Source organism: Anomaloglossus baeobatrachus, chromosome 6 (genome assembly GCF_048569485.1).
Source record: "Anomaloglossus baeobatrachus isolate aAnoBae1 chromosome 6, aAnoBae1.hap1, whole genome shotgun sequence".
NCBI lineage: Eukaryota > Metazoa > Chordata > Amphibia > Anura > Aromobatidae > Anomaloglossus > Anomaloglossus baeobatrachus.
The window spans coordinates 374,531,229-374,543,124 of NC_134358.1; the positions used below are offsets into that span (position 1 = coordinate 374,531,229).

Below are 11,896 nucleotides of genomic sequence, written 5' to 3' on the forward strand. Positions count from 1 at the left end.
ACCCGGCAGTGAGCTGCCCGGTTGCGGATATGGAAACCTCTGAACCAGGCAATGAGGGAGTAGCAATCGCCACGTGGGAATGGGCCCGTGTTGAGGAGGACATTGTGGGGCCGACCAGTGCACCCAAACTCAAAGTGCTGATCCCAGGAGGCCTGTTGATCCAGATGGCCCCCTTTCTACATTTTGGTAGCTGAACCAGGCTACCCAGTTTTGTTGTTCTGTTGAATAATGTTAAAAATGTGTGAATAATGTTTACATAATACTGCACAGTTTTTGATATAAAAATGGACCACTGGTCATTGGACTGGGAATGACCCGAACTCTCACAGTGTAAACAGTTGCACCATTTGTGCCAATACCAGAGTACAAAACCCTGCCCCAAGGACACTCATTAACACCACCAACAGAAGAAGAAAAGGTCGCAGGATTCCCGATCAGCATGGAAACTTGTGATCTTCCTCCTAGGGCTTTTGGTGACCAGGACCTTTGGGTGGTGGGTGATGGGGGGGGGAGTACTCCAGTTTACAATGGTTAAAGCAATGTTAATAATTTTACTGTTTTAAGAAAGAAAAAAAATGTTAAACTGTGTTACTCTTTTGCAGCCCGAGGACATGCTGTGTTTAACCAAGGGGGAATGTAGTGCCCCTGAACTCCTCAGGGCACTACTGGGTACTGCATCCTGAGAAAGATGCAGGGCCTACCCCCAGGGACCTGGAAGAACAGTGCCGTTACCACCAAAACACATAAAATCCCCAGTTTCCCACTCCCAATTAGGGATGACTGACTAGTCCGGGACCCAATGGATGGCCACCCAGAGGAGGAGCCAGTCCAGTCCACTAGACGGCAACCCGGTGGGAGGGGACAGACACTGAGACAGTCAGACAGTAGAGTCCGGTAGTGACAGTTGAAGGGGAGGGACGTGTCTCCAGACGGGGTCGTGTAGCATTGACCTAGGTGGCGTATGAGAGTGTTTTCAGGGAGGGTACAGCCAGGTACCCCTGGAACTAGAGCACCGATGGGACACAGGGCCCCAGGTCAGGTGACAACTTCAGGCCACCTGACAAATACCTGCACAGTGAGGGGACCTTCATGGACCTCACTGACCCAAGAATCCAGGGGCACCAGCAGTAAAGATTGAGCCAGGGACCGGAACAGAACACCGACCCTACAGGGTTCGCACTGCCCGCCGTACGGACAAGAGACTGCCGACAGATAGTAAGGGACCCACAAACGCTCCAAGCTACGAGGTCCCACCAACCAGTGAAAGGTGTTGGGGAAAGAGACTACCAGGTCACCACACCAGCACTGGGACAAAAAGGACCAGGGGGTCTGAAGCAGCCGTCCTCAGTGCCTGAACTCAACAACACCACGAGTAAAAACAGAAGTTGCACTGCATCCCCATCATGTGGTCTCCCTTCTTTCTGCGCCTGATCCTACCCTCCACTCCCTTTGGCCCGGCTCTACTTGTGGAGGGCCTACCATCCAGGCTGCCACCACCATCAGCCCCAGTGGTAAAAGACTGTGCAGCAGCAGTTCCATCACCATAACCACAACCCGCAAGTGGCGTCACAATATAAACTCTTTCATCTCCCCTGTACATATTCCCCATTAAAAACCAACCCCCCAGGGTCACAGAACCGGGCATCGGCCGTTACACAACAGTGACACAGTATCCCTGTACATAGGTGACCCAGGACCCAGTACCCCCATAGCGCTGGGGCGTCACATAAGACCCTTAGATATTAAATTATTTTCCAAATCGGAAAAATGATTAGATACATTTCTTAACTTGGGGGTCCCTGATTCCTTGTTTATCATTGGTTGTTTCTTATTCATAAGTTGTTTGGATTCCCATTTTTTCCTCCTTCCAAGTCACGTGGTCATCGGACAATGTGATTGATCAGAGTTCTCACCAGAAGATGATATTGAGGAAATAGATATGTACCGATTTCTATGATTAGTTGATGGGTACTTTCTCCATCTATATACTATCGTTTGCTAATAGTCAGTTGTATCATGCAATAATTTTTGAGATTGGGTTTCTCTTATCTGCTTCTCTCATTTGTCTGATTTTTTTAATCGTTAAAGAATCAAAAGATGTAATCTCATCTACCGAGGACACAGACTTCAGCTGGAGGTACGTACTATCTAGATCTTTTTTAATGTTCTCCAACATGGTCTGGTTAAGTCCCCTAAGAGATCCATAAGTTTTAATGAACTATTGGAACAGACCTCTTCTCACATAGAGATGAAAGTAGTATCATCGATAAGGAATGAGGGGAAGACCTGTATACAGAGCCTTTGTGGAACCATCTGTTTCTGTATACAGTCATATGAAAAAGTTTGGGCACCCCTATTAATGTTAACCTTTTTTCTTTATAACAATTTGGGTTTTTACAAAAAAACTACATAAAAACAAAAAAGTGAGCCGGAGTATAAGATGGTATACATGGAGCTTCTGAGCTCATGTTCACACTGGCCATTAGACAAAGAGAAACCAAGGGAAAAATTGTGAAAACATACCCTGCTGTAACTAAATAAAAGCATAGTGCATATAAACATAGGGTACTTAGTAAACACTGTTTTTGATCAAAAAAGCATAAAGCTATCCCACCAACGCCAAGGTGTACCCAGTTGGGATAGTACCTACACTCTCTAATATTAAAACCTTACCATGGGTCTAAAATAGGCCTCAATGTGGCTAAGGGCTGAGAGCGACCGGGTCCCAACAGGACACACACAGTCAGGGGGATTCACAGAATGAAATGTCCAGCTCACCAAGAGGGAGGGCCACACCCCATTTGTACTGAATACAAAAAAACTACATAAAAACAAAAAAGTGAGCCGGAGTATAAGATGGTATACATGGAGCTTCTGAGCTCATGTTCACACTGGCCATTAGACAAAGAGAAACCAAGGGAAAAATCTTTGTCTAATGGCCAGTGTGAACATGAGCTCAGAAGCTCCATGTATACCATCTTATACTCCGGCTCACTTTTTTGTTTTTATGTAGTTTTTTTGTATTCAGTACAAATGGGGTGTGGCCCTCCCTCTTGGTGAGCTGGACATTTCATTCTGTGAATCCCCCTGACTGTGTGTGTCCTGTTGGGACCCGGTCGCTCTCAGCCCTTAGCCACATTGAGGCCTATTTTAGACCCATGGTAAGGTTTTAATATTAGAGAGTGTAGGTACTATCCCAACTGGGTACACCTTGGCGTTGGTGGGATAGCTTTATGCTTTTTTGATCAAAAACAGTGTTTACTAAGTACCCTATGTTTATATGCACTATGCTTTTATTTAGTTACAGCAGGGTATGTTTTCACAATTTTTCCCTTGGTTTCTCTTTGTCTAATGGCCAGTGTGAACATGAGCTCAGAAGCTCCATGTATACCATCTTATACTCCGGCTCACTTTTTTGTTTTTATGTAGTTTTTTTGTATTCAGTACAAATGGGGTGTGGCCCTCCCTCTTGGTGAGCTGGACATTTCATTCTGTGAATCCCCCTGACTGTGTGTGTCCTGTTGGGACCCGGTCGCTCTCAGCCCTTAGCCACATTGAGGCCTATTTTAGACCCATGGTAAGGTTTTAATATTAGAGAGTGTAGGTACTATCCCAACTGGGTACACCTTGGCGTTGGTGGGATAGCTTTATGCTTTTTTGATCAAAAACAGTGTTTACTAAGTACCCTATGTTTATATGCACTATGCTTTTATTTAGTTACAGCAGGGTATGTTTTCACAATTTTTCCCTTGGTTTCAATTTGGGTTTTTGCAACAGCTATTTCAGTTTCATATATCAAATAACTGATCGACTCAGTAATATTTCTGGATTGATATGAGGTTTATTATACTTACAGAAAATGTGCAATCCGCATTTAAACAAAATTTGATAGGTGCAAAAGTATGGGCACCTCAACATAAAAGTGACATTAATATTTTGTAGATCCTCCTTTTGCAAAAATAACAGCCTCTAGTCGCTTCCTGTAGCTTTTAATGAGTTCCTGGATCCTGGATGAGGGATATTTGACCATTCCTGTTTACAAAACAATTCCAGTTCAGTTAAGTTTGATGGTCGCTGAGCATGGACAGCACGCTTCAAATCATCCCACAGATGTTCAATGATATTCAGGTCTGGGGACTGGGATGGCCATTCCAGAACATTGTAATTGTTCCTCTGCATGAATGCCTGAGTAGATTTGGAGCTGTGTTTTGGATCATTCTCTTGCTGAAATATCCATCCCCTGTGTAACTTCAACTTCATCACTGATTCTTGCACATTATTGTCAAGAATCTTCTGATACTAAGTTGAATCCATGCGACCCTCACTTTTAACAAGATTCCCAGTGCAGGCATTGGCCACACAGCCCCAAAGCACGATGGAACCTACACCAAATTTTACTGTGGGTGGCATGTGCTTTTCTTGGGACGCCGTGTTTTGTTTTGCCTCCATGCATAACGCCTTTTTGTATGACCAAACAACTCAATCTTTGTTTCATCAGTCCACAGGACCTTCTTCCAAAATGTCACTGGCTTGTCCAAATGTGCTTTTGCATACCTCAGGTGACTGTTTGTGGCGTGCTTGCAGAAACGGCTTCTTTCGCATCCCTCTCCCATACAGCTTCTCCTTGTGCAAAGTGCGCTGTATTGTTGACTGATGCACAGTGACACCATCTGCAGCAAGATGATGCTGCAGGTCTTTGGAGGTGGTCTGTGGATTATCCTTGACTGTTCTCACCATTCTTCTTCTCTGCCTTTCTGATATTTTTCTTGGCCTGCCACTTCTGGGCTTAACAAGAATTGTACCTGTGTTCTTCCATTTTCTTACTATGTTCCTCACAGTGGAAACTGACAGTTTAAATCTCTGAGACAACTTTTTGTATCCTTCCCCTGAACAACTATGTTGAATAATCTTTGTTTTCAGATCATTTGAGAGTTGTTTTGAGGAGCCCATGATCCCACTCTTCATAGGAGATTCAAATAGGAGAACAACTTTCAAGTGGCCCCCTTAAATACTTTTTCTCATGATTGGATACACCTGCCTATGAAGTTCAAAGCTCAATGAGGTTACAAAACCAATTTAGTGCTTTAGTAAGTCAGTAAAAAGTAGTTAGTAGTGTTCAAATCAAGAAATTGATAAGGGTGCCCATACTTTTGCATCGGTCAAATTTTGTTTAAATGCGGATTACACATTTTCTGTTAGTACAATAAACCTCATTTCAATCCAGAAATATTACTGCGTCCATCAGTTATTAGATATATGAAACTGAAATAGCTGTTGCAAAAACCCAGATTGTTATAAATAAAAAAGATTAACATTAATAGGGGTGCCCAAACTTTTTCATATGACTGTATATTTTTCAAGAAATGCCTTATTCCACCAAACTCTTGTGCATCTCTGTAAAAGGCGTTTAGTAGTATTCTGTAGTTCAATAAGACCCATTTTTTCATCCGTACTACCTGCTGGGAGACAAATATTAAAATACTTATTACAATTTACTTGCCAGGAGATATCACTGGTCCTATAATTCATGTTTGTTGCTAGAGAGTAGCTAATTAAAGCAAAGAAATTGCACATTGAAAAAGGAAGAAACAAATATGTGCACTATAGTGTTATGGAAAAAGTTGTCGCATACAGATATTTGTAGAATCCTATAGGAAAATCGTGTACCATGATAAATTTCAAAATTAAAGTTAAAACACCAATTTTATTGACATAAACATAACAATTACATCTAAAATGTGAAATAAATGGGAACAACCAGCAGATGGCACCAAAGTCCACAGAGAACAACAAAACACCCTTTATGTCCTAACAGCACAAAAAATCAGTATCAATATACAAAATATGAGGTCAATACAATAGCTAATGTTAGTATAATTAGTTTGCAAAAGATCACAACAATGTTGTAAAGTTGTCTTTAAAAAAGCAAACCCGCTAGAGAAACAACATGCTGCATATACTGTACGTATACTGTATATAGCTGTAAAATTCCATATCAATAGTATATCTGATGTAATATAAAGGGTGTGTTACATGCATTCAAATTCCATATTCTAATATCCAGTGCAAAATAAAATGGATCGATATTAGGGATTAGCGAATGTATTCGCCACTATTCGGTATCCAACGGATAACAGGCTATTCACACCATTTGCTATCTGACGAATAAAACAACATCCGCTACGATACTTTCAGTTTCATTTATGACTTCCTGGCACCTTTTTCCAGGCAATGAACACATCTGATGTTGCTTGCCCTCACACTAACGCCGCAGCCATCTTTGTTGTGGTGTTACTATGATTGGCTTGGCCACACAGCGTCATAGGGGCTATATAAGGCTGCTGCCATTTTGTGAACACGCAGTCATTGGGGAGCTGGCGGTTTAGATAGACTGTATTGTGTGCGGGAGAGCGTTTGTAGATCCAACTAATAAATAGTCCTTTTTAAGGGCTGAAGACTGTGTCCATTAGCTGCTAGCAGCTCCATAAATCGCCAGAGCGCAAATCTGTGAATGCGTACCCAGCTATGGGGCCAGTGACAGTGCAGTGCCTTGTAAGTGATAGCGTTCATGCTGCAAACTCCTAAATAGTCCTTCTAAGGGCTGAAGCCAGCAGTCAGTAGCTGCTAGCAGCTCCATAAATAACCAGGCTGCAAAACAGTGAATGCGGACCCAGCTATAGGGCCAGTGTTAGTGCAGTGCTTTGTTAGGTGAGAACGATCCATCTTTAAAACAAAATCCTCCTATTAGTGCTGCATACGGTATGTTAGTGCAGTGTCTGATATAGGGAGACCTTTTTCAGAGGCAGGGAGAGATTTAACACTAGAACTACTGGACTCGTGACACCTATATAGAAATACATGGTGCAAAGTAGTCAAAATGACTACCTCAGTAGTTCTAGTGTTAAAGCTGTCCTGATTTCTGCTACTATTTAATCAATAGGGATGAGCGAATGTATTCGCCACTATTCGGTATCCGACGGATAATGGGGTATTTGCACCATTCGGTATCCAAAGGATAAAACAACATCCGCTCTGATACTTTCATTTTAATTTCTGACTTCCTAGCGCCTGTTTTTCAGCCAATGAATACATCTTTGCTTGCCCTCACAGTAACGCTGCAGCCATCTTTGTTGGGGTGTTACTGTGATTGGCTTGGCCGCACAGTGTCATAGGGGCTATATAAGCCAGCTGTCATTTTGTGAACACGCAGTGATAGGAAGCTGGCGGTGTACATAGACTGTATTGTGTGCGGGAGAGCCGTTCGTAGATCTAACTAATAAATAGTCCTTGTAAAGGCTGAACACAGAGTCCAGTAGCTGCTAGCAGCTCCATAAATCGCGTTTTTGACAAACAGAACACAGGTCTTTCGGTCTCTCTCTGTCTGTCTGTCTCTCCCTCTCCCCCCCTCTCTCATACTCTCCAATCTTTGACCGATCACCGACACTGCACAGCTGTCATATTGCTCCAGCGGCTTCTCCAGATTTTGAAAATGCCAGCAGCTCATTATTCCATCTCGTATTCCCTGCTTCCCCCGCCCACCGGCACCTATGATTGGTTGCATTCAGATGCGCCCCCACGCTGAGTGACAGCTGTCTCACTGCAACCAATCACAGCCGCCGGTGGGCGGGTCTATGTAGTGCAGTAAAATAAATAAATAATTTAAAAAAACGGTGTGCGGTCCCCCCCAATTTTGATACCAGCCAAAGTAAAGCCACACGGCTGAAGACTGGTATTCTCAGGATAGGGAGCCCCACATTATGGGGAAACCCCCCTCTAAAGATATCAGCCAGCAGCCGCCCGGAATTGTCGCATCCATTATTTGAGACAGTCCTGGGACTCTACTCGGGGTAATAAGGAGTTAATGGCAGCCCATAGCTGCCAGTAAGTCCTAGGTTAATCATGGCAGGCGTCTATGGGACACCCCCAATAATTAACCTGTAAGTGAAAGTAAATAAACACATACACCCGAAAAAAATCCTTTATTTGGAATAAAAGACAAAAAAACCCCTCTTTCACCACTTTATTAAAATCCCCAAATACCCCTCCAGGTCCGGCGTAATCCAAACGAAGGTCCCTCGACGCATCCAGCTCTGCTACATGAAGCTCACAGGAGCGGCCCTAGAACACCACCGCTCCTGTGAGCTCCACGAGAGAAAGGAGAGGAGAGGGGAGGAGAGAGGAGAGGGGAGGAGAGGAGAGGGGAGGAGAGAGGAGAGGAGAGGGGAAGAGAGAGGAGAGGTGAGAGGAGAGGAGAGTGACCAGGCATGATTCCAATTCCAGCACAGCCGTTCTCAAAGCAGGAAGCTGAGCTGACAGCCACTTTCTGCACATGCACCCATCGTTTATTGTGAAGGAGGAGGGATTGCGGGGGATCAATGCTGCGCCAGGCATAGAGACATCGGGGAACACCGGGAGGGGTATGGGGGGTGATTTAGCTGGAGTCGGGGAGGAGTTTTCTGTCGTATGTGTCATGGCAGAGGAAGAGGGTGAATGCGGATGGCGCTGTGGTGTGCGCGCTGCCATCATGGATGATCGGGAGGGGGTTGTGGATCTGGGTGGGCAGAACTGCACTCATGCACCTTCTACAGGCTGTGCCCATACTGTTTCTGCCTTTTCCCATCCATTTCAGCCTTTTCCTCAGTCACCTCAGCTCACCGTTAGGTCCAACACGAAATTATTCGGGTTTCCCATAGACTTACATTGGGCGTCGAATATAGGCAAATAGTTGAATAGCGGTCACGTTTTCGTCGGATATTTGGTGAAGCGAATATTAGGGTATTCGCTCATTCCTATTAATCAACAATCCCAGCACTGCTACATCCCTTGTGTCTCTTCTACTAGGGATAGGTATTGCAAATTCCTAAAAAATGTACCAAAATTTCCAAAACAATGGGTTCAGGTGTAGTGCCTGTCAGCCACCATGTCAATTCATACCAGCACAGTTGCGTCCTTGTGTTGGCTTCATAGCGTTCATAAACTCCATAGTACCCTACTACTAAAAAAAATAAAAAAAATTGCTGTCACGGCCTGTAGTTCTACCTGAAGCCAAATACCATTATAGCACCAACCTAGCATCCTGGTGTTTCATTCATATCGTACAGAACCTAGATAGTGGCCTGCTGCTACTAAAACAGTGTCAGTGTTACAAAATTTAACTTAATAGTCAGTGTCAGTGACTGTACTTCTGCCTGAATCCAAATACCGTCATAGCACCAACCTAGCATCCTGGTGTTCACTTCATATCTTACAGAACCTACATAGTGGCCTGCTGCTACGAAAATACAGTCTGAGTGCCAAAAAACAATACTGAAATAAAAGTGGCAGCAAACCCTGTTTTCTTTTAGGGCTGAAAGACATTCACAACATCTTTGTCGACTCCTCCAAGTGGTACTTTGTCCGATAAAGGTACCTTGCATTTTTTAGAATTACAGAAACAGCTATCGTGGGAAACTATTAACACAAGTTTACCAACCCGGCATCAGTCTTGTTCCACTGCCTGTACAAAAGGTCACGTTACAGTATTCACCTTCAAATAATATAAACCCAAAAAAAATGGGAAAAAGAGGCGGTAAGGGCCGTGGACGAGGTGATAGTGACAGTGGTGATCGCCCAAGCAGTGTGACCGCGCCAAAGAAAAAGGTTCCTGCTTTATCTACCTCTGCCTTCATATCCCAATTTTCTGTTAATAATAATGATAATAATAATAATAATAATAATAATAAATCTTTATTTTTATAGCGCCAACATATTCTGCAGCACTTTACAATTCAGGAGGTTCATATACAAACAAATAACAGTTATAGAAAATACAATAAATAGAGCATGGAAAAAAAAGAAACAACCAAGCTTGTGAGAGCTTACAATCTACAATGAGATAAAGGGTGGGGGGAGACAAGGTACAAGTGCTTATTTACAATGACAATCCAGCCATCTCAAGGAAATGGGGGATAGATAATGGCTGCCTTGACCAGTTGGTCAGAACCTTGAGATGCATTTGGGTACCATGGAGTTTGACATGGGGTTATGTTCTGAGAAGGCATGGAGGGACTATATGAATTTAGTTCAGCTAGGGAGTGTGATAGGCCGCCCTAAAAAGATGCATTGTTAGGGAGCGTCTGAAGCTAAATTATGATTCGTCCTAGCTTCTTGGAGTAGAGTGTTCCAGAGGATTGGTGCAGCTCGGGAGGACTCTTGGATCCGGGAGTGGGAGGTTCGAATTAGTGTGGATGTTAGTCGAAAGTCATTTGCAGAGCATAGAGAACGGGTGGGATGATAGACAGAGAGGAGGGTGGAGATGTAGAGGGGTGCAGCACTGTGGAGAGCTTTGTGGGTAAGAACAAGCAGTTTAAATTGAATCATGTGATACATGGGCAGCCAGTGCAATGACTGGTACAAAGAGGAGGCATCAGAGTAGCAGTTAGCCAGGTAGGTGACCCTGGCTCATGCATTAAGGATGGACTGTAGAGGAGAGAGTCTAGTTAGGGGGAGACCAATTAATAGAGAGTTACAGTAGTCAAGGCGAGAGTGGATCAGGGCCACGGTGAGGGTTTTTGTAGTTTCCATTGTGAGAAAGGGGCAAATTCTAGAGATGTTCTTGAGGTGCAAGCGACAGGAGTGGGCAAGAGATTGTATATCGGAGGTGAAAGAGAGATCGGTGTCAAGTATAACACCCATTATATAATAGACACTGCACTCTCTTGTTGATAAAATGAAGACAAAAAGTTTTTTTCTTTGCAAAAAAGTGATTATTTATTTGATGGCGACAAAAGATGGTGAACGTTTCGGCCCAACGGCCTTTATCATGTATAGTCGCTGTGAAGTGAGAAATAAAGAAATCAATATTTACATATATTACATAATATACAACTATATACAATAGATACCATGTCTGAGCGTATTATAAAGTATGCATGGCTCACAGTATATCACGGTTACAATCAGAATATAGGGGTAATACATTCTCGCATACCTCCACAAGAGGGCTGTTTCAGAAGAGAAGAAAATAATGGAGCAGGATGGAAGGAGTACCACCAAGAATAGTTTATGATACAAGATTTTCCAGAGGATGAAGTCTGCAGAGGAAGGATATGTGTTAATTGATTGTAAATGACAAGTTTATTGTGTATACAGATGATAAGGAACCTTTATCATTGATTTTATGAATAATATTTCAATCAGTGTTATGTGGGATTGTTGGAGCACCGGCGATTTCAAGGGGTGAATATCGCAAACAATAGGGAGCAGTGATTGAATAGATCTTCTTTACATTCACCTTGAATGGATTTTTTTTAAAAATATATATATAAAAAACCAAAGAGACATCAATATTTACTATATTCCAGCCTCTATGCACATACCTAGAAGCAGGTTAGATTTCCTTTGGCTGGAAGGAATTAGTGTACATGTATTCCAATGGAAGAAATTTCCAGCTAAAATTAGAATAGATCATGCATTTTTTAGTACTATTAATTCATAGGCTTATATAGTGCTGGGCAGTTATAGAGTAATATTTGGCAGGTTTATATAGTGTTGAAAGAGACTTGTACAAGTACCTTTTATCTTTATATATTCATGTGGATCACATAGACGTTTGGGTGGTTGTAAGAGAACATGTATATAAACACCATCTGTAATTAGGTTGCATATAGTGATAAAGGGGTTAAATGCAGAGACATGTTACAGGCATCTACTCCATTAGCTGCAGGCTTAGGGTCATATACCTGATAAAGGATCCTGCAGACTTCTCTCATATGGAGGAGGAGGTTTTAGACATTGGTGGGGTGGATATTTTCCTTCTGTAGGTAGAACGTTACGTAAGCAATAAAGGACTTTGGTATTTAGTGGAGGAGGGGTGAGTTCAGCAGCAGCGCTGGTGTAGTTGTGTCTTAGGCTAGTT

General features: G+C 43.0%; 1 long non-coding RNA gene across 1 annotated transcript; it reads right to left on the minus strand.

Moving 5' to 3' along the window:
* Window positions 1-10,758: 10,758 nt before the first annotated feature.
* On the minus strand, window positions 10,759-11,396 carry LOC142244361 (uncharacterized). The gene is made up of 3 exons (XR_012724526.1): window positions 11,358-11,396; window positions 10,970-11,072; window positions 10,759-10,812 (listed from the first exon to the last, which is right to left on the minus strand). It is a non-coding gene; the product is annotated as an uncharacterized LOC142244361 (long non-coding RNA).
* Between the last annotated feature and the right edge of the window lie 500 nt (window positions 11,397-11,896).